Source organism: Pelodiscus sinensis, chromosome 6 (genome assembly GCF_052426305.1).
Source record: "Pelodiscus sinensis isolate ZL-2025 chromosome 6, ASM5242630v1, whole genome shotgun sequence".
Taxonomy (NCBI): Eukaryota; Metazoa; Chordata; order Testudines; family Trionychidae; genus Pelodiscus; species Pelodiscus sinensis.
In genome coordinates this window covers 85,898,315-85,922,271 of record NC_143057.1, presented here as the reverse complement: position 1 = coordinate 85,922,271, position 23,957 = coordinate 85,898,315, and the positions used below count along the sequence as shown (strand labels likewise).

At 42.7% G+C, this 23,957-nt stretch overlaps 1 long non-coding RNA gene across 1 annotated transcript in view; it reads right to left on the bottom strand.

The window, feature by feature from the left end:
• Positions 1 to 1,018: 1,018 nt before the first annotated feature.
• The window catches only part of LOC142829925 (uncharacterized), a 118,773-nt gene continuing 95,834 nt past the window's right edge, over positions 1,019 to 23,957 (bottom strand). The window contains exons 2-3 of the long non-coding RNA XR_012904852.2: positions 9,783 to 9,929; positions 1,019 to 1,527 (exon numbers count right to left, since the gene is read on the bottom strand). This is a non-coding gene — a long non-coding RNA (uncharacterized LOC142829925). The remainder of the gene's footprint in view (positions 1,528 to 9,782; positions 9,930 to 23,957) is intronic.

Genomic DNA, 23,957 nt, shown 5'->3' with positions numbered 1-23,957 from the left:
CAAAAGATTATACTTAATTTATGTTTCTTATGATAGGCAAAGGAACCAGAAAAGATCAGCAGGATCTGTTGGTTTTTAAATCTGGTACTTTTTGAAATCCAGGAGAGTCAAAATTGTGTTTTTTGAGTGTTAAAAACAATTACTGTGATGTCAAATGCTATTAATTATATTTTGTTCAATTATAATATTTTGTTCAATTATAATGCTCAACTTTGTGGCAATTTTGCATCGCTGACAGCTTGCAGTGTGGAAGCTTATTGTCTACAGAGGATTTAATATGGAAATATCAATCTTGTGTCATTCTTTTGCAGTGAACAGTTTGACAGTTGCTTGAATCTGCAACAAAATTGATTATTCTTGTTTTCGCTTTATAATCATAGAGGTAATCTTCCAGCACAGCAGTGGCTACAGTATTCTGCTTTTTCTTGTATCCCTAGCAACACAACTCCAGTTCCCTTAATCAAAGAGTTCAGGCTAATATAAATGTGTCACATCCCTCCTGAAGGCATATGAATCAAGGCATTTTCCACAGTATGCAAATACAACTAGGAGCATAGTCATTTGAGAGGCTGAGTGATATAATAATTGTGGGCCTGGGCCTATCCACTTTGGAAGCAAGGTTCAAACAAAGCCAGGTTCATAGGGAAATTAATTTGATGGTCTCATCTCTGTTATCAATGACTGATTGCTACAGCCTTAGTAAAAAACACCAAACAAATTAAAAGCACCCATTGTTTCTATTCAGGATTGGGTCACTTTGAAAATTACAGGAGTCAATGACTGAGCAGGCTGATTGACTGCAGGGTCAGCTCTGAGACGATTCACGGGGTAATGCTAGTGTCAATGCCCTGTCAAATATGCAGGCCCCATTCATGCTGTTTTCATACAAATATCCAAAGTGACAGGCAGGAGAGCATGGGTGGCAAAAGCAGATGATACTGGAATTTTGTATTCATTTTAATCCACCAGGATACTGTTTCCAATAAGAAAAATCACACCACCATATCAATATATGAAACAGCATAGGTGTTATTAATTTTATGTAAGATAAAAGATAAATAAGCTTCATGGAATAAATGTCTACGTTTTCTGGACAATCTCATGGGGTAATTTCCCCCATCTCACTAGCACAAAAAGGCATATTTTACTTTGTGTAAAGGTCAACATGAAAATACTAATTTCATCTAGTTCAGCCTACTGACCCTTGGTAATTTGTTTCCTGATATATAGAAAATTATTCAGGGAAAGAGAAAAAAGATTACATATAGCTGTTAAACATTAAGGTGACTGTAAGGTTGTTCTCATGTAATCATAATCTGTTTAAGTATTTAGCCCTCTACCGCTCCCATCCCCTCCCCACTTAGAGGTTGTGAACATTTTTTAGAGATGCATAGAGAGAGACACTCTGTACAGTTTGAATGCACTGAAAAGCTGGTTGACAAAATGGTGTCACCAGGAGAGCTTTGGCTTCCTTGACCACAATATGCTGGTCCAGAAAGAAGGACTGCTATGCAGAGATGATGTCATCTGTTGAGGAAGGGAAAAAGAGTATTAGGACATGGATTGGCTAACCTAGTGAGGAAGTTTTTAAACTAGGCTGACGGGTGACCAAAGCCCACAGGTAATTAAAAAACATGGAGACCTGGAAGACAAATCAGAAATTTGGAGGGGGGGGGGGGGGAAAGGAAGTATAGGCTGTAAAGATAAAAGAAAGAAAAGACAGAACTGGCGAGTGAAAACAAACTAGTATCGTAATTATTTGTATGTTGTTGCAACTATGACATAGTGGTATCACAGAGACCTGGTGGGGTAATATGGATGGCTAGAATATCAGTATAGAGAGTACAATACCAAACTGGGAGGGGTAGCAAGTGTTTTGGACGATAGGATTATAATTCAAAATAGTCTGGACAACCTGGAGAATTGGTCTGAGGTAAACAAAATGAAATTCAACAAGGACAAATTCCACTTAGGAAGGAACAATCAGTTTCACACATACAAAATGGGAAACAACTGTCTAGGAAGAAATACTGCAGAAATATCTAGGGATAATTGTGGACCAGAAGCTAAATATGAGTCAATAGGGTAATACTGTTGCAAATAAAATAATAATAATAATAATAAAGCAAATATAATCATTGCATGTATTAACAAAATTGTTGTAAGCGAGACACAAGAAGTCATTCTTCCCCTCTACTCTGTGCTTATTAGGCCTTGACTGGAATGTTTTGTCCAGTTCTGGGTACTGCATGTGGATAAATTGGAGAAGCCCCAGAAAGAAGCAACAAAAATGATTAAAGGTCTAGAAAACATGACCTATGAGGGAAGATTGAAAGTCCTGGGTTTATTTAGTCTAGAAAAGAGAAGACTTTGAGGGAACATTATTACAGCTTTCTAGGGTGTTATAAGGAGAAGGGAGAAATTTTTTTTTATCTGAGGACAGGACAAGAAGCAATGGGCTTAAATTATAGTATGGGAGGTTTAGGTTGAACAATAGGAAAAACTTCCTGTCAGAAGGGATAAACATTGGAAAACATCACTAGAGATTTTTAAGAGCAAGTTAGACAAACATGTTAGGGATGGTCTAAATGATGCTTGGTCCTGTCATAAGTGCAGGAAGTGGACTTGATGACCTCTCATGGTCTCTTCTAGTTCTAATATTCTATGGTTTCATGATAATTTGGAATACATTTCATAAATACAAATATTTTTACAAAGGAATTTACTTAATCTGTATCTTCTCTTCCTGTTGTTAAGTACAGGCAGTCCCCGACTTACGCGGATCCGACTTATGTCGGATCCGCACTTACGAACGGGGTTTTTCTCACCCCGGAGCTCACGGGCGGCAGGTCGCCACCCGTGTCCTCCGGGGCGAGAATAGCTTCTCCTGGTCTCCCTGGTCTGCTGGGGGGGGGCCAGCGGCTTTGCTGGACCCCCCCAGCAGACCAGGGGAATAGGAGCAAAGCCGCCCAGGCAGCGGGAGTCCCGCCGCCTGGGCGGCTTTGCTCCCGGGCAAACGAGCAAAGCCGTCCAGGCGGCGGCTTTGCTCTGGTGTCCCTGGTCTGCAGGGAGACGGGGTGTCCAGCGGCTTTTCTGGACCCCCCCAGCAGACCAGGGGGACAGGAGCAAAGCCGCGGAGCACGCCCGCAGCGGTACAGCCTGGGCGCGCCTGGGCTGTCCCGCTGCGGGCGTACTCCAAGGCTTTGCTCCCCATCTCCCTGCAGACCAGGGAGACGGGGAACAAAGCCGCGGAGCACACCCGCAGGGGGACAGCTCAAGCGCGCCTGGGCTGTCCTGCTGCGGGCGTGCTCCGTGGCTTTGCTCTCCGTCTCCCTGGTCTGCAGGGAGACGGGGAGCAAAGCCTTGGAGCACGCCCGCAGCGGGACAGCCCAGGCACGCTTGGGCTGTCCCGCTGCGGGCGTGCTCCAAGGCTTTGCTCCCCGTCTCCCTGGTCTGACCAGCAGACCAGGGAGATGGGGAGCAAAGCCTCGGAGCACGCCAGCAGTGGGACAGCCGCAGCGCGCCTGGACTGTCCCGCTGCCCGTGTGCTCTGCGGCTTTGCTCCGCGTCTCCCAGGTCAGCAGACCAGGGAGACGGAGCAAAGCCGTGGAGGACTTGGGCGGTCCCACCACCCCCGTCTCCCTGGTCTGCTGGGGGGAGGAGCAGCTAGTGCCCCCCCCACAGCAGACCAGGCTTTTCTTGCCTACCCCTGGGGTAGAGCAGCTGGGGGCTGCTGGGTTGGTCCCGCAGCGCCGCTCCGGACCAACCCGGCAGCACCCCAGCTGCTCTGCCCCAGGCGTCCCCAAGTCAGCCGCTGCTGAAACTGACCAGCAGCTGACTACAGGAAGCCCGAGGCAGAGTTGCTCTGCCCCAGGCTTCCTGGAATCAGCCGCTGATCAGTTTCAGCAGCAGCTGACTTGGGGACGCCTGGGGTTCTTAAGTTGAACCTGTATGTAAGTTAGAACTGGCATCCAGATTCAGCCGCGGTTGAAACTGATCAGTTTCAGCAGCGGCTGACGCCAGTTCCGACTTACATACAAATTCAACTTAAGAACAAACCTACAGTCCCTATCTTGTACGTAACCCGGGGACTGCCTGTATATCTGTATCTTAATAAAGGCTCTCCCTCTTTCCTGCCCTGTTTCTTCTGAGTCCATGGAAGTTTGGTGGGAATTTTTTAGTTAACTTCAAGGGGCTCTGGTCTGGCCCTGTGTGCTATTTTTGAATTCATAATCTGTTGCCATAGGGATGATTGTGATCTCAGAGTTCCAGCATTATGACTTCACTGGTGGATTGGAGGATGGTTGTGTATATGCGTGAGAAGTGGGGGCTTAAACATAATCTTTTTGAGAAGTGATAAGCAATTTGAGAATAAATGGATTCACTGTGGATTTGGTTTATATTTGTAAATATTCCTCCTGGAGAATGTGCCCTTTTCTGTAAAATTATCTTAGAGCGTTTTCAGACCAAGTAGAAGTCGTATTATTCTTTCAAGGAATCTAATTTGTAGTTGGTTAATTTAAAGAACAAATTAACACAAGGGGAACAGAATAATGGATGATTCAGAAAGCCAGCAGCAAAGCAAATAATCTAGTTCAGAAATAACTATCCTAGCCTAAAGAAAATAAGGAGGCACCTATGATTTAACATTCTTTCTGTATTTCTGTGAAAACAGCAATGGGACAAATAGAAAACTATATTTGTGTCTATATAGAGATATATAACATGCTCTGTGGGCTGAGAGAGATACTTTTTTTTACATTTCCCATTTGTGATAGATTGGCAAGGAGGTGGCCTCCGATTTTCATCTCAGCAACATTATGTTGTTCATGTGATTCAAAGTCACACTTTAGTAATCACCTTCCTCACTCTGAGGCCTACATCCTTTAGCTTTCCCTATGCTCTTTGGTAGTGTAAAGGGGCTGGAAACTACCCAGACCAACCCAGGTGGAGGTTCCCCTTATGAGGTAAGTGTCAGTGGACACATTTGTGGCATATCAGACTCATGTCTACTCCTTATAGTGCCTGCCATAGGCAGGCCCACCAAAGGTGCGGCAAAGGGGGCAATTGCCCAGGGCCCAGCCATTTAAAGGAGCCCAGAGCACCAGGCCCCTTTGAATTGCTGCTGGAGCACTGAGCTTTGAGGGCTTGGAGGGAGGAGGCAGCACCACAATGTGGCCAGGGCTGACAGCTGACTACCATCAGCCCTGCCCTTCTGCCCTTGGCACTACTTCTTCCACTCCAGCACTCCAGCTCTGCCTCTTCCAGGGTGCAGAGCCACGCCCCCCCCCATGGGTGGTAGGTGACCCCATGGCTTGGGGAGGCAATCCCTCAGCCCTGTCCATTCTGGTCAAGGGCCTGCCCCCACAATGTTTACCAAAGTCCAGTCACTGCTGGCCCCTACCCAGCCCCCTTGCCCCCCAATGTGGCCGCTGGCCCTTGCTTCCTGCCCCAGGGTAGTGCCTCATCCAGCCCGCCCCAGGAGCTCTGGAAAGGTGATAGCCACGGCCTCCCCTAACCCCCGACGTCTGGTGAGCAGTGTGGCTCCAGTCTTCCCTGGGCCTGAATGCCAGAGAGGAGATCTGGGAAGAGTGATTCCAGGCAAGACCCATAACCAGGAAGTCCCACACACACACCACGGCTGAGCCACCATCTCCAGCACAGAGTGGCCACAGTGGCCTTAGCGTTGGGAAGGCAAGCGGCATTGCACAGCCCCCTGCCTGCTTACCCCACAGCCTCTGACATCACAACAGCAGGCTGGGGAACTCCGTGAAGGATGGGTGGGGCCAAGTAAGGTAGCTTGGGAAGGTAATGCCTTCGCCTGCCTAGGATACCCCCATGCCGCCCCCCCACTCTCACACCTTGACCCACGGCCCGCAGCGGCTGTTGGTTCCATTGGCCACAGGGTTTGTGTCCGGACTAAGCAGGTGCAGCCATAACATTCTGTGCACTGGCTATTCCTCGCTAGCATGTTGCCATCTGCCAGCCAAGAAGGTTAAGTGACCTCATACTACAAGCTGTTGGAAGGTTTCAGGAATGTAGCATTCAGGGGGTGCCAAGAATGAGTGTAAACTACAATACTTTGTGGAGTACCAGTTTTCTTACCAATTTAATCCTGATATGTTCCTGGCCTCACCATCTTACACCACCACTGAGACTACATTTACACTGCAACACTATTTCAGGATATGGGAGTATCCTGAAATAGCTATCCTGCATCTTCACAGCAAACCGATTATTTTGAGCTCGCTCTTCCAACATCCCTGTAAATCTCATTCCACAAGGAGTAAGGGACATTTCAGAATAACAGGTTATTTCGAAATTTGGTACTGTGTACAGCATTAAATTACAAAATAAGCTATTTCAAAATAAGATTGAAATAAGATATGCAATTTGCATAGCTCAAATTGCATATCTTATTTCAAACTATGGTCCAGTGTAGACACACTCTGAGTAAATTTGGAGTAGACACTTCCATTGGCATTGCCTCCACTATATGCAGCATGTATTTGGACCTTTGCCTTAAATGGTATGAATTTAAATTCATAAATTATTAGAGTGGTTTGGAGCAGAGCTGCCCAACCTCTGGTTTGGTGTCTCTGGCCCCATCACTGTGGAGTCACTGCAGCTCCAACATGAGTGTGCTATAGAACTAGTGATATTATAACACACTGGCTATGTCTACACTCGAGGCTTCTTGCGCAAGTGTTCTTGTGCAAGCAGTCTTGTGCAAGAAAAGCAAGAAAATGTCCACACTGCCATGTGCCAGCTGTGCTTTTGCACAAGAGCATCCATGGCAGTGTTGACGCTCTCTTGTGTAAGAAAGCACCCATTTTAGCCATAGGGCTTTCTTGCTCAAGAAATCCCTGCCAAACATCCACACTTCCCTCTTGCACAAGAGCTCCTGCGCAAGAGGGCTTACACCTGTTAAAAAAGAGCGTAGCTCTTGTGCAAGAAGCCCTCTCTTACTAAGCAGTATTATACATTTCCTTTCGCAAGAGAGGCGGGCAGTGTGGATGCTCTTGCAGATTCTTGTGCAAGAACGGCCATACTTGCACAAGAAGCCTCGAGTATAGACATAGACATACAGTGTAGATGCAGTGTGATGTTAGGCTATATTAGGAAAATACAGAAGGAAGGAGGAGGTGTTGCTTGCTGTAATGCCAACCAAGCACAGTCTTGTGGGCCCATGAAAGCCATGTAGGCACTTAACTCCTGTTGAAACTATGGGAATTAGGTACGTAAATATTTTTGAAAATCCAGGCCTGTATGCTTCATCTCCTCCTTCCATGTGCAAAATGGTATTGTTGTAGCCTCAGTGCAATTGGGTGATGGCAGAGCTTCAGCTGGAAGAATGAAGTGGCTGAGCTGCTGCAGCAACACAGGCTTCGCCCTGTCTATTTCTGCCTCTTCCTTGCAAAGAGTCCCACAAAGTGATAGTCCACCATGTGGTTATAGTGTATAAAGAGCCTTGTAGCAGGGTGAAAAGCATGACATTGAAATCAGTGGATGTTAGAAACCTAAAACATACCTTTGAAGATGGGCCTTAGTTTCTACTTCCAAATCTTAAATCCAGTTTCTTCTTGCAGCATGTGATATTTAGAAGAAGTAATACTGTTAAAGTCAACCCCACACCTTTAAAAAATGCTATGGCTGCTTCCCTCCAACATACAGTGCCAACAAGGCCTGTTTGTTGCAGGAAAGCGGCCATGGCGTTTTTGAAAGGTGAGGGGTTGACATTCACAGTATTACTTCTTCTGAAGTATCACATGCTGCAAGAAGAAACTGGATTCAAGATTTGGAAGTAGCAACTATTGTAGTTATCACTGCATAAAATCCCCTTAAACAAAGACTTACAATAATAACTGATTTAATTTCTCAAAAGCAGATGGATCATGGTTAGGATTGGAAAATGTCCCAAACCAAGGAATACCAAAGGATAATCTCCAGATGAGTGAGCATTTTTAATATCTATCATATTAGCTCTGAGTAGTAATCCTTCTGAAAACAAACGGAAGGAAAAAAATCAATGTTTTTTAAATGATTTATGTAGTTTGGAACACAAGCTAGAATTCTATTGAAATGGATATGAAGCCCCCAAATCTCAGTGAGTTATAAATCAGAAAATCAATTTATGCCAGAATCCAAATTTTAATGAAGTGCCAAAGCCTTGACTGAGATCCAAAAGAATTTAACAAAATCCTTTCTAGCGTTTAAAAATGTTAATGTGACTACTTCTTTTTAAAGAGTCTACTTAAATGCATCAATATAAAGAATAAATTTGGTACTGCATGGAAATCTCCAGAAATCAATGCTAGTCTGTCTCCTAAATCAATATACATTATGGTAGCTCCCAAAGACTGAGGATTATGTACTGAAATAACTGCACCTCTCTGACACAGGTCAAAGTGACCAAAAAAACCCATCCATCTCATTCTCTTCTGAGATTCAAGTTTAGTTCCAGCTCTGAAAGCTACATCTCTGGGATAAAAAATATTTGTAAAAGACAAAAAAGATTTTTTTTTCTTTTAAGAGGAGAATAAATATCATGAACTTGGAAGGTGAACTTAGTGCTTGAAAGGAAGCGGATACACAAATCTGAAACAGTGAAGTTCATTCTGTGCCTATAAACTGGCTGGATTTTTCATCAGCCGGTCCAAACACAGTTTGGGGGTATGTGTGTTATATTGCTTTGTCAGCTGAAAAATGACCTGCCCGCTTTCTCTCTGAAGTGACACTCTACCATGCACAATGTTACCAGGCCACTGTGGAATCCAGCAGGGGACTGGTGATGGCTGACCATCACTTTGGGATCCCGTAGCAGCCTAGGGCTGTGTCTAGCCTACATGCTTCTGTCGGCAGAGGCATGTAGATTAGACAGATCGGCAGAGGGAAATGAAGCCGCGATTTAAATAATCGCAGCTTCATTTAAATTTAAATGGCTGCCCCACTCTGCCGATCAGCTGTTTGTCGGCAGAGCGGGGCAGTCTAGACGTTCCCCTGTCGACAGAAAACCCTTTTGTCGTCCACCCCGTTATGCCTCGTGGGATGAGGTTTACCGGGGCGGTCGACAAAAGGGTTTTCTGTCGACAGGGGAACGTCTAGACTGCCCCGCTCTGCCAACAAACAGCTGATCTGCAGAGCGGGGCAGCCATTTACATTTAAATGAAGCTGTGATTATTTAAATCGTGGCTTCATTTCCCTCTGCCGATCTGTCTAATCTACATGCCTCTGCCGACAGAGGCATGTAGTCTAGACACAGCCTAAAATGTGGGAAAACAGGACAATTTAAAAATCTCTTTTGAGCTGAATGGCACTCATTAATATTTTCTCCTCAAGAAATTCTAGGTTCTGATTCAGCAAAGTATCAAACATGATTATTATTATGTATAAGTTATTGGTATTACTGTAGCTCCTTGGAGCCCTAGCCATGAACAAAGTCCCCATTGTGTTAGGCAGCATATAAACACAATATGAAGAGACATTTGCCCCCACATATTTTCTTAATACTAAGTAGACAATTCTGTCCCTAGCCATAAGTTTATTGCTGAATTAGAGCTTTAGCACATCATCTGACAGTGAAATAAAATGTCAGGGAGAATTACAGCTGCCAAGAAAGCCAAATATTTTTTGGGTTTGAGCTTTTCCCTTTTTTTTTTTTGTTAGAGAGATGCACAATTTGGTTTGCACTAACTACATCAATGGCATGATCTCAGCTTCCACTAAACTAGCATGTTTGGCATATAATGATTATTGTAGTGCCTTAGTTTTAATATACCAACCTTCATATTTCTAGAAGTCATCTCTCTTTGGTAGAAGAAGCAGCATTTTATATTCAGTCCAGATGCAACCCATTACAGAGGAGAAACCCATTCATTTTTTCCTCATGAAGACTTTTTTGTTCTCTCATTTCCTAGTTTTCTTTTAATCTACAATGGAAAAATCAGTCAAACTAAAAGTACAAGGTTGTTGTTTGTTTATGGAAAAAGGTATAGATCCAAACAGGGAACAATAAAACAAATCATGGCATTTAGTTACATCAAAATGAAGCTAAGATAAGGAAAAGCTATCTCCTATGTAATGGTCTCATAACCACAGACCGGTAACAGCTGCTAGAATGCTCTCACATTTTTAGTAAAACTTGCTTGCTCTGTTATTGCTGTACTATGTTATTTTTAAGCGTCACAAGTAAGCAGCGTGTACTAGATTTGAATCCAGTCTTCCAGATATTCTTGTTATTACTATTTGGGTCTCATGATTTAAGTACTTGAAAATATATATATATATATATATATATATATATATATATATATATATATATATATATATATATATATATATAGTAAGATTTCATACTGAAATAGCACTGTAACAAAATCCCATTTCTGAGCAATTGATGCTGTATTTAAACCTCCAGTTAATAAAATGCTGAATTTTCATTCTAAAGTGACAATGAAATGTTATGTTTTGTGGCTGCATTACAAGAGGTTAGTCTTCATTATTAAAGTATTCTAGAATTTCCTCAGTTGAAAGAGAAGGTACCATAAGCTTTTCAAACTGCAATACATCTGGGGGCTTTCCTCTCTCACCTTGAAGTCAATCTCTAGATTCTTTATTTGGCAATACATGTCTACAAGGAAGATTCATGACTAGCATGTTAGGTTAAAAAATGTTTAATGATGTCTCCAAAGACTTACGTAGCAGCTGGATCTGATATTCTACACTGAAACTTCAGTGCAACTTGGAAGACAATTACTTATATAGGAAAAAGGATAAACCAAAAACATTTGCTCAAAGCCTTTTTATTAAACTAAAATATACTGCAAGAATAAACCAGGCAATTTTCTAGACTCACTCTCTTGTTGTCAGGCAATGGAAAAAAAGAAAGCAGTCAGGCAGTGATCTCCCAGTTCAGTGACCTGGGAGGGCCTCATAACCCAGAGATTTAATCCCAGTTTTCTTATGTTGTGTTTTATATGTGTGTATAAAAGAAAAGTGTTTTTAGTAAAATAAAAACAAATGAACGTATGCATCCTATTTTGTTTCACAAATAATTATAAAAGGGATGAGGGGGTCAGATTTTACAGTTTTCTTTATATACTCAGTTGTGGGTCAAGGCTATTATAAATAGTTCATAATAAACAGAATGACTGCATTAGTAGCTAAGGAGAAGAAAGGTTCCATCACAGGGCTTAGATTTCACTAATCAACTGAATAGAGCCATGAAACAAAGTGCAGAAAATAAAACTGTGTGAGCTGAACAACATTGTAGCCTGAAGCACTGATACATCCCCAAACTTCTGGAAGTCTCTGAGGTGGCTCATCCTTTGAGGCATTGGCCAATGTCTTATTAACATTTAAAACAAATCCAAAGCAAATAAACACTCACAAAAGTGGGAATTTTGTACATGTAAATACCCTGCCTGATTACAGGAAAAAAGCAGGAGGAGTAGAGGAACGGATATAGTCAATCCTACACCCCAAAAACAGGGATGGTGGCGGGCCAGGGACTCCTTTGAATTATAGATTATAATTTATGTAAACATTTTAACCAGTAAGCTCTAAAGCATGTAGTTATGCACATAGCTGGTCTATGTAAACATGCTGCCCTCCTGCATCTCCTTGTTTCATCTAGCTTTATATTATATTGTAAGCTCTTTGGGATGTACACTGCATTAGCACAGCATGCATCACAAATGGGCTCCAAACCCATTTGGCTCTGTAGAAACTACTAATAAGAATCAAGCCTGGTATATCTAGGTTAAGGTTAGAGGCCTTGATGGTATTCCTTTTAAATAAATAAGTCATACAATTCACTTTTAAAATACCATGCACGTATATGCTTCTACAATTTATTTAAAATACGATAGAGGGAAATGTCAATGAAACAAAGCTGATTATCGAAGAGCCATAAGGGAGCTTGCTAAGTTTGCAACACAATTCCTGTCCCTTTGCCTAATACTCTCCATTAGAAAAGGGAAACAGTTCAAAGAGTAACAAGGAGTCCCATTTATTAAACACTGGTCCTTCAAACACATACACACAATTAACTTCATGCACAATGGGACTACCCATGTGTAAAACCAAGTATGCACATATATATTTGCAAGGATAGGACCTAAGACAAAGCCACAATATATAGTTTGCAGCATCTATAAGCTGTTCCAGGTGTTTCTAGCAGATTCAGACACGAGTTTTATTACTCCATTTGGAATGGATTTGTTTTAATAGAAGTTTGTCAGATACATTAGTATTTAGCTGTGACAGGTGAAGCCAAGTAATCTCCCCAACACTTCATTGCAGCTTGTGAATATTTTCTTGCAAAGCATCACGCTTTAAGACATGACTCACAATAATTTACTGCATTCAAAGCCAAATAATTACGTAGCTGACCTTTGTAAATCATGCGATTACTAAACTCTGTGGATATTAAGGTAACCTGCAGTTGAGTGAAAAAGGGGGCATCAGATGTCCCCTCACTGTTTTTGTTCAGGGGAAAGAAGAGGCTATGTTTTCTACAAGGCTGTCCTCAGGGGGAAGTTTTGGGGGGACACTGATGATGAGGGTACTTGGAGGAGGCAGAGAATGAGGCTTAGCTGAGAGGGAGGGGAAATGGCAGGGGTCTTGTTTCTCCCCCTCCTCCAGAGCTGCAGTCAAAGGCCGGGGAGGGGGTAAAGGTTTGAGGCAGGGAGGCTACTTCTCAGTGTGCTGGAAAGATGGCAGAGCCCCAGCCCTCCTGGACACTCCCTTGGTGATACAGATGTTCCCGGTGGACACTCTGCAGGAAAGTTCTCCCCTGTGGGCTTACTGCCCCCCGTGGTTAATCTCATATCATGTCCCTCCAAACAGCAGCCCCTCCCTTTGCATGTTCAGGAAAACTGTCCTTTTCCCAGGGCTTCTGACTGTCCAGGCACAACCAAACCCTGACCTTTTTTTACCCTAGGAGAAAAGGATGCTGAGTGCCAGATTTGGTGGCCTAGCTCTTACTGTTTAGGAGGAGTTCTGGAACAAATGGACTCTCAGACACACAGACAGATGCACTTAAAAATACATACATAGATTTACTTTCTCCACAGCAGTCATGATTTTATAGACCTCTATCATATCCCCCTTAGTCTCTTCTTTTCTAAAATGAAAAGTCCCAGTCTTAATCTCTCCTCTCACGGCAGCCGTTCCAAGTCCCTAATCATTCTTGTTGCCCTTTTCTGAACTTTTTCCAGTGCTAAGATATTTTTGAGATGAGGTGACCACATCTGCACACAGTATTCAAGGTGTGGGTATACTATAGATTTATACAGAGGCAATAAAATATTCTCTGTCTTATTCTCTAGCACTCTCAAAGATTCTCGATATTCTGTTTGCTTTTTTTTGACAATCATTGTACATTGAGTGGATATTTGCAGAGAACTATCCACAATGACTCCAAGATCTCTCTAAATTAGTCCCCATTATTTTATACATATAGTTGGGATTGTTTTTCCCCCGTGTGCATTACTTTGCATTTATCAACATTAAAATTAATCTGTTGTTTTGTTGCCCTGTCACCTAATTCTGTGAGATCCTTCTGAAGTTCTTCACAGTCTGCTCAAGATATTTAACTCCAAAGCAGTTTAGTATAATCTGCAAATTTTGCCACCTCACTGTTTATCCTTTTCTCCAGATAATTTGTAAATATATTTAATAGGATTTGTCTTGTTCTCTATTATAGGTTCAACAATTTCGTCCGAAAAGCACATAAGTGGGAGGAGTGAGCTGCCCAGGATTGTTAAAAGGGAGGTGACAGAGCAGATACTCACAGCCTAGTCCTTCCCACCCTCTCTGTCAGAGAAGGGGTGGGGAGTGTCATTTTCTCTACACAGAAGGAAGAGGAGAAATGTATGTCTGTGTTTGGAGCATAGGGGTAGTCTCCCTACCCAAATCATTGGTCCTCTGAAGGAAAAGTAACTTGGTTATAAAGTCTCAGTCCAAAACAAAGTTTCCAGACTTCTTTTGAAAAAATTGTCCATCTCAGGCAGCAATGGAAACCACTGGCCAGGCCCAAGAACTTTTTTGGCCTGATTTTCCAAGGAGGCTAATGAAAGTTGGATCCTCAGTTCTGTTCTCCATTGAAGGGAAAATCAGCTTGGAAAGGTAGCATATTGCTTAATAGATGTGTCCCCCTCCCCCACTGCAAATAACTTTTTAAAATATGTATCATTTCTCGTTACAAAGTATGTGCATCTGGGGTTTACAAGAGAATCTCAGAATAGGCTCCCAACTCCCATCACATTTCAATAGGAGTTGGAAACGTCTCCTGAGAAAATTCCAGCCAAAAATAACTAGAACATATTAAGCACAAAAGATAGATATTACAGCAAAATAGCCAAAGTAATACTTTACTATTAATGCCATTTGTGTCTAACTCAGGTATTAACAAGGCACCTCTGCGATTCATATCCAATCTTAGAAACTATTTATGCACGTGTATGCTGAAAAGCCCTAGACAAATGTCTATATTCTAATGTGAACATGGGCAGAAAAGAAAGAAGATATATTTTAAAATAATTGAAGTGTCATAAAGTACTTTCTGGAGTAGGCATAAGCACAGGAATATAGATGGGGGAGCTCTGCATCAGAGTATGCTATGTCACTTTATCTGGGAAAAATGGAACTCAAAGTATAGCTACATTTTTAATAAGATTAATGTAAAATAGTATACAGATAAAACTACCTTGGAGAGCCTTGGATTCTGAAGTGATGTATAGTTGACTGGTAGGAGGAAGAAAAAAAAAAAAACATTGCATGGATTTCAAAAGCCAATACTTTTCTATTTTAAAAGTCTTTACAAATATATGCATCCATGTGTGATTTAATCAGATACTGGAAAACTAAAACGGTGCATCACTGGCCCACTGACGTTGTGTTCTTCACAAATTAGCCATTTTATTGATGCAAAAAATTAGATATTTAAAACACTAACGGGTTGAGGGGAAAGCCTAGTGGTCCGAGCACAGGATAAAGAGACAAAAAATTCTAATCATGACTCTTAAATTCCTTCCCTTTGTGGCCCAAGGCAATTTATTTAACTTCTCCATTACTTGGTTTTCCGGTCCCTTAAATACCTACTTTGCTGATTGATGTACTGTGAGAATTAACTTTTTATTTTTTGTAAAACACTTTTTAAATGTGGCATTAAAAAAACCAGTTTAAGTATTGCTTCTAGGTATTTGGATCAAATGCAGCCTAAACATAGCATTTTCAATTCCTAATGAACTTAGGAATATAAGTACCATTTTCAAAAGAAATGCCTAATTCTCTGGTGGTTTTTAAATGAGACTGATGCTCCTAAATCACTTAGGTGCCTTTAAAATGTGACAAAAAATCTATTAAGAATGAAACCAAGTCTTCTGTCTTCTCCTTTACATGAGAGGATAAGGATTTATTAACTCTGTCCTGGATGAATGGCTGTCAGCCTACTGGGGAAGCACTATAATGAATATGTCATCTGAAGTTTGTTGGGTTCATTCTCAGCAGCAAGATTTGTCCTCCTGAGTGAATATTCATAAGAACTGCCATACTGGGTCAGACCAAAGGTCCACCTAGCCCAGCATGCTGTCTCCCAACAGCAGCCAATGCCAGGTGCCCCAGAGTGAATAAATAGAACAAGTAATCATGAAGTGATCCACCTCCTGTTGCCCATTCCTAGCTTCTGATGAACAGAGGCTAGGGATCCCATTCCTGCCCATTCAAGGTAATGGGCATTGATGGATCTATCCTCCATGAATTTAACAAGCTCTTTTTTGGAACTCTGTTAAAATCTGGGCCTTCACAACATCTTCTGTCAAGGAGTTCCACAGGTTGACTGTGCATTGCATGAAAAAAGACTTCTTTTTGTTTGTTTTAAATCTGCTACATATTAATTTCATTTGGTGACCCCTCATTTTTGTGTAATGGGAATAAGTAAATATTTTTTCTTTATTTATGTTCTCCAAACCTGTCATGATTTTATAGACCTCTGTCATATCCCTCCTTAGTCTCCTCTTTTCTAAGATGAAAAGTCCCAATCTTATTAATCTCTCCTCATATGGCAGCCATTCCAAACTCCTAATCTTTTTGTAGCCCTTATCTGAACTTTTTCCAATGCCAAGGTATCTTTTTTAAGAAGAGGCAACCATATCTGCATGCACTATTCAAGATGTGAGAATTCCATGGGTTTACACAGAGGCAAGAAGATATTTTCTGTCCTATTCTCTATCACTTTCTTAATGATTCCTAACATTGATTACTTTTTAGATGACCACTGCACACTAAGTGGATGTTTTCATTTTGCTGCCCAGACACTTAGTTTTGTGAGATCCTTTTGAAGCTCTTCACAGTCTGCTTTGGTCGTAACAAATATTACCACCTCACTGTTTAGCCCCTTTCTCCAGATCATTTGAGAAAACACTGAATAGGATTGGTCCCAATATGGACCCTGTGGGACACCAATTAGTTAGGCTCTAACATTCTGAGTCCCTCCCTTAACCTTTCCACTTCTCTTTTTAGTACCAGTGCACCACAGCAGTTGTTCTTGGGAACAGTTCAGAGATCACAGTTGCACTACAGCCCTTTCTTTTCATGGAAATGGTACTCCAGACCAGGACCAGCTCTGTAGTTCTTTCCCAGCATCATTCCCCTCCTTCCCGCTAAATATCCATTTAGAAAACGGTCAATTTGGAAAGAGGGAGGGGAAAAAAAAATCACATGAAGTCAACGGTTTGCTACAGTTTCTTCCAGCAGTGCCCAATTTTCTCTGAGTCACAGTAACAAAACACTTCTTTGCTACAAAATTGCTCTCAGCAAATTTGAACTCCTATTCCTCCTCCCCTCCCCCATAGATATGCTTAGAACCAAAATAGAGCATTAATATGTGTAGAGAGCTGAGACTACAAGCCAGTGTTAAGTGTAAAGAGGTGATTGAAAAAACTATATATTTGCCTTTTATAGTTCATATGAGGTAGATTAAAGCACGTTCTCTAAGGTCTTCCTGCTAAATACATGAACACAGACACCAGGCATTTGAGTTGTCTTTTCCGAGCATTCAGGTGAAGTACATGAGCATTCAACAACTTCATCTCAAAACTGTGGCAAATATTAAGGGAACCCTTTTTACTCTTTCTATCCTCCTATGTTTCTAAGAACCCTTCAGTGCCAGCTGGCAAAGGGTTCACTGTTTTGCTAGCAACTTCTATTAGGCATGCCAAACTCTTTACACCTAACATGCTGCTGTCTTTAGCATTTATCTGTAACAATATCTTGTGAGGTATCAGATGAAATGCAGTGACACTGTTCATTGATATAATTGCAAAGTATAGTTATTAACACTGTGAAGAATTATGTATACCTACTAACAGAGCTTAAACTCAACTGGAGCTGTTCAGAGAGGAACTCCTGTAAATTTAATCAAATGCCTGGAGTTTTTATAGTATGTTGTGGGGGATGTGATGTGCAACCTAGTGAAATGAGCCAGCTGCATGAGTGGCCCTACATCTCAGTGGGCTGCAAGACTGTCATAATTAAGACAGTCTCCCAGAATAGGGTAGTATTGCTAACTATGCTTGCGTACCTAGAATTGGCAGGATATGCCAATTGTACCCTACCAGCACTTTGATTTGATGCAGAGTGAGTGCATGACTCTCCAGTCAATGTTGTGTGCAATCAGTTCCTGTGTCCTTGCTTTATGCGTGTGTCAGTAAAACCAGTAGGGAAAAAAAACTGCTACGTGGATGGAAGCCAGCAGAATCTGGAAACCCTGAGCATGGGAAACAGTAAAGAAAATACCTTGCGGGCCACACATAGTGCCCTGATGGGCCCCAGAATGGGTTACAGGCCATAGGTTACCTACCACCGATGTATGCCCTGCCTCTAATTGTAAGCAGGGGGATGGTTCCGCTGTTGTGGTGAATTTTCCTGGTTCCTATGCTACCCCAGAGTATGATAGAGTCCTCATAAACCAAAAAATGCTTGGCCCAGCACTCCAAGAGTTTTGACCCCCAACCTTGCTGTGGTCCTGAGGGCAGGTACTAGGGTGTCCTGACTCCAAGGTGCTCTGTCTGCACTGGACATTTCTCTGACCTACTGATCATTACATGCAATTTAAACAAAACCAATTTATTAAACAGCAATCAATGTTTTTAAAATAAGGCAAATAGAAAAGATTAAAAGGAAAACACACCACTCAGCTCTGCGGCATGGGGATATCACAAACAAGAGTCTTTGGAATCCAAGGGCAGTTCACTCTGTTCCTCACACATCCCAGGGCACCTTCCCAGGCCCTGGCTCTACTGCCCTGGCTCTTGCTCTGGCAATGGCCACACACCTTCAGTCTCTTGGGGGAGGGTCTGAAATTGGGAAGAAAGGGCCTGCCACCTAGAGCCTGAAGATGTCTGGTTCCCTCTGGCTGGCACAGCTCTGCTCTTCAGCTAACCTTGGCCCCTGCTGTCTCCTTAGCTCAGCCCCACTATGTCTAACCCAGGCAACACAATATATGGGCTGCTGCTGACCTCCTGGCTCCCTCGTTAGTCTACCTATCCTGTCAATCAAGCTGACTTGGAGCTTTGTTTTCTCTACATTGTTCCTGGGCACTATTGGTCTCAAGTTCCTGATTTCCCTATCAACCCTTTCTTTTGCCACCCCTCTCATCGAATACTGGGAGCTAGCCAACCAAGAAACTCCCACAGAGATTTAGTAATGGGTTAACAGTCCCCTTATATAAAATTAGGCTTTAAAGTCTGTAACTAAACCAAAGGAGAAGCAAATTTCTTCTAAACCTGGGGGAAGGTCGTTATCTCTCTGCAGCTGTAGATTAAGCCTTGTGAGTCAAAAAAACAAAAGTCATTAGGAAAAACAGGTTGGTGGAGGGGGTGGGGGGAGGATGTGAACTCGACATGGTACCAGCACTCCAGGGAACACACAACAGGACTATATTTCAAAAAGTCTATTGGACTATAAGAGGGGGTGCAAGGACACCCTCGCTCCCCTTTATCCATTTCCCTGAGAAACACGCTTATAGGAGGGAGGTGATTAGTAAATAAACTGGATTGGGTGAAAACTAGAAAGCTCTTCAGAAAGCCTTAGAGGGTGAGAAACTGTTTTAGACAAGGACTGTAACATATTAAATTAGTCAGTGTTAAATCTAGAAAGCATTTCATTCCTTTGTTTTATTTGTAGTCATTTCTGTTTCCATTCTTTTTCAATACTCACTGGAATCAACAAATCTCTGTTCTTTGTTTATAAACTTATATTTGTTTCCATTATAAATAAATTACAGTGCTGTACTGGTATAAAGGATCCAAAACAAGAGTTGTAACCTTCCTGCAGTATGTAGACCAGTGATTGGCAACCTGGAGCAGAGAGTGGGCCACATGAGTGGCCTTCCTTCATCTCAGTGGGCTGCAAGATTGTCGTGATCAAGACGGTCTCCCAGGATAGAGTAATTTTGCTAACTACACTTGCTCACAGAGTTTGTGCTCATTGCATCTAATCAATGTGCTGCTATGATTCAGAGGGAGCACGTGGCTCTCACAGTCAATGTTGTGTGCAATAAGCATGCACCTCACTTGACATGTCCTTGCTTTACGTGTGTGTCAGTTTAGTAATATTGGTAGGGAAAAAAAACTACATGGAGAGAAACCAATGGAATCTGGTAGCCCTGCATATAGGCAATGGTAAACAAAGATGTCTCATGGACCACACATAAAACCCTGATGGAACACATGTGATGCGTGGGCCACAGGTTAGCCATTACTGATGTATGCTGTCTCTTTAGCAGGCAACTTACCATGTAATTTCTTTGAGTGTCCAGTGACAATGTTTGGATGCTACAGGGAAACACTCTTCAAAGGAGGTTCAAGGATTGGGGTGCATCTACCATTAACCTGCAAAGCAAAATATTGACTCTGCCAGTTGTATGTGAGTGCTTGAATGGCTGACAGTGTACAAAACCGAATACCCAGTCGATAAAGTCATGCATGATGGAGAAGGAAGGTAACAAGGTGACTCACAGTCCTAAATGCCCCAAGTAAGCGTTCCCCGCCTACTGTCAGTCATGTGACATTGGCAGATAAGCTCAGAAAAACTTATCTGAGTGGGAGTTAAGGGCATCCTAGGATAAGGTGCATAACACTTCAGAGTGCACAAAATGCTCTTTCATCTGAGAAATTAGTAGCAAATTCTGGGAAAGTAAAGAAAGCTGGAGGCCAGGGTTCTGTAAAGGCAATTTCCTTGTCAATGCATTGGCGTATGGTACCACACTTGTGACAAGGTGCAATGCTTTATGTTTTGGTAAAAGCTCAGATGAACATACTGTGCAGACCAAATAGCACTTTAAAGTTTTCAGTGGGTGAAATGCCAGCTCCAAAGCAGAAGATGTCAGCAGAAAACTGTGAAGGTGCCCCAAGCAAATTTTGAAGACTGAGCCTAAGATTTATGTACTTCTGCAGAACAGTGTAGTGAAGCTTAAAATTCTCCTGCTTGTGTTCTAACGGACTCACCTTCAAAGCTGACACTGCCTCAGCTTGAAACCATAGGGGGAAAACAGCATGGGGGATTTTTGGTGAGTATTTTATTGCCATTGTTTGAAACAGTAACACTCATGTTGAAAAATAGCTTTTGGAGCAATTGATGTGCAGCTCCTCCAGTATAAATCTGACATAGAAAAGGTTCCTCTCACATAGTTTCTGGAGCCAGACTAACGCAGCCCCATGAACCAGCAAAATCTCATCAGTGGGCCACTCAGCATTACTTCATTCTTGTTCTAAACAGGAAAAATGGTTCCTAACCTGTTCCATAATTGCTGTCGTCTGAGATGTATTGCACATGTGCATTCCACGCTTGGTGCATATGCAAACAGCACATGGCTGAGGAAACATTTTCCCCTCAGCAATACCCATCTGGGTGTCTCGGGCGCCCTCTGCTGTCATGTACAGTGCATTCAGGTATAAGGAGCAGAGCCCCTCTGCCCCCCTGTTCTTTCTTCACACAACTCCAATGCAGATGGCCAGGAGAGCAGGTTGTAGAAAGAACAACAGTTACAGAACTGGTTAGTAACCATTTTTTCTTTGTGTGATCACATATGTGCAGTCCACACGTGGTGACTCATAAGCCATGAAACAGAAGGTGGGCTTGACATCTAATTGAGCAAAGACTGGAGAACAGCCCATCCAAATTTATCATCGTCTTTTAAGCCCTTAGTGCCTGGCATAATATGAGACATGGATGTGCAATGAGGAACAAGTTACTATTCTACAGTTGTCTAGAATTTCAGTTTGCACTAGAAATGCTGGAGAAGGCCCTTGAGATCTTATTGAAGGATCTGTGACTCTGATCTTAATTGGCAGGTTGACAATAGCTAGCAGATGCATGAGACAATCCAAGAAGAAATTCTTTGAGCAACAACTTGCTTTCATTCTCTCTGAATAGTTTAGAGGATTTACACAACTGCTTAGCTATCAAAAAAGAATGCCACCAATACTCTTACCGCATGGCGGGGGGGGGGGGGGTAACGTACACTGCTTTCCCCTGCTTGAGTGTGGTTTCATGAAGAACAAAAAGTAAGAAAATTGGTTTTTGGACATAGAACATAGAGATCACCTTTTGGGACAAACTTCAGATGAGGGTGTAGGTAACCCTTGTCCCATACAAAGATTGTACAGGGAGGTCCAGGTTCCTATTCTTCTAGCAGAAGTGATGGCTACTGACAGTGCTACCTTACTGAGAGATGTAAAAGCAAGCAAGTAGACAGAGGCTCAAGCAGCAGAGCCATAAGTCTTGATACCACTAAGCTGAGGTGCCATGGGGAAACAATTATGCACTTGAGTAGATGTTTATAGGTTCCAGTATGGTACAATTGGCTTTAAACACAGCACATTTTGGTTTTAGTGTGTCATACAAGACAAATGAAAAGCTATTTGACCCCATTATCTTTAAAGTTTTGCTTTTACATCGCCTCTTACCTTTGCTCAACAGTCACCACTGTTCTTTGTCCTGTACCAATATAAACCTAACCTTGTTAAGGTCAGTGACAGGTACTGCAGCAATTTCCTCTCAGTGAAAAGGAGAGCTAATAAAACAGAGCAAGGAGAAGAAACAAGCATTTTAATCGTGCAAGTTTTCTCAAGCCACACCAAATAAAGCAGATGCTTATATAAGACCTACTTTGGATGTATTTCACATGGAGCAGCAGTGACATACACAATTGTGTATAATGTGTCAACCACTTAGAAATGCGTGGTTTTTGTAATAGCCAACACATAGATTTGGGGGAATCCTCTAGTAATGTGTGGAAAGGATGAGAAACAGACACTTTGGACCTAATACAGTACTCATTATATTTAGTGGAAAGTCTCCCACGGTCTTCAGCAAGTGATGGATCAGCCCCAGTATCAACAATTTCAGTGTATAGTCCATTATAGGAGTGCCTCCTGGGCTGTGTCTACACTGGGCCACTTATTCCGGAAAATCAGCCGCTTTTCCGGAATAAGCTGCGAGCTGTCTACACTTGAATTTCCGGAAAAGCAACGATGCTCTACTGTACAAAATCAGCCGCTATTCCGGAAGAACTATTCTGCTCCCGCTCGGGCATAAGTCCTTATTCCGGAACACTGTTCCGGAAAAGGGTCAGTCTGGGGCTGAAACTATGATGGAGACAGACTGAGGTTGCTGGGGCTGAGGGCTAGGGGTGATGGGCTCTAACACAAGGGGTCTGAACCACCCTGGCCTCGAATCCTGTAAACACACCACGTCTGTGCTGTGCTGTGCTGTGCTGCGTTGTATCCTGGAGGAGCAATAAAACCTCGCTATTCTACTGCTGGCAGAACCTGTTCTTGCTGCTACGGGGGATCAGGGGAACCCCGACTGCATCATCACATCTACACCTGAAATTCACCCAATGAGTCCCTGGCCATCCAGGTCCCCCATTGATCAACCCACAACCAGATTGTCCCACACAGAAATCCTCCCCCACACCTGGATCCTGTACACTAAGCCACCTCATACTTGGATCCTGGCTGAGCTGAGCCTGCTTCAGAAACACCCCAGCACCTTTCCCTTCCATGCTATCACCTGGTATAGAGGTATAAGGCCCTGGGGTGTTTCTGGAGCAGCCTCACCACCAAATCCATGTCTTGAAGTGTTTGAGTGCTTTAGGGTCATCTCCAACCATCGGGGCAGCCATTGGCTTGTGCTCCCCCCTTGCAGCACCGGAGGCACCACATTTATTTATTGACAAATAAAATGTGTGGGATTTTAAGGTGCGTGCAGAATTTAAAACCAACACAAACACAGAATTCCCTCAGGCCTAGCCTATGCACATGTACCCATGCCCAGCTTAACATGCATGGACACGCTGCATGAGTCTGGGGTACATAATGGTAGCAATATTCTGACAAGTATTCAAGGAAGAACACACATGTGTAGACATAGTCTCAAGATGCATCTACACTGCACCTTTACACACACACACACACACACACACTGTCTTTGTTCATTTCACACACACTGTTTTTGTTCATTTGCACCGTACTTGCACTGTTCTTTATTGTGTTACAGAAAACCACACACCCACAACTACAGACGATAACAGAACTCATCCAACCACTGCGTACTCTCTACTTGCCAGTCAAGATTCGAGCGACTCTATCACCAATTCCACCATTGCACAAAGCAGGCCTGCGCATTGCTATCATGCACCATTGCGCATTGCACATCGCACGTCCGTTCCGTTGATTTCAACCGTAAGACAACGTCATTCACTTTGGTGCCAGAGAAACCAAGGCTGAGCCAGTGCAGCAGCCCATGTCCGACCACACACACATACACACACGGCCTCAGCCGCCTCAGATTTATTCAGAAACATTTTGAATTTTGGTATTGTAGATTTTTTGGTATTAGAACAGTGGTCTCCAACCTTTGTACACCCAAGATCACTTTTTAAATGTCAG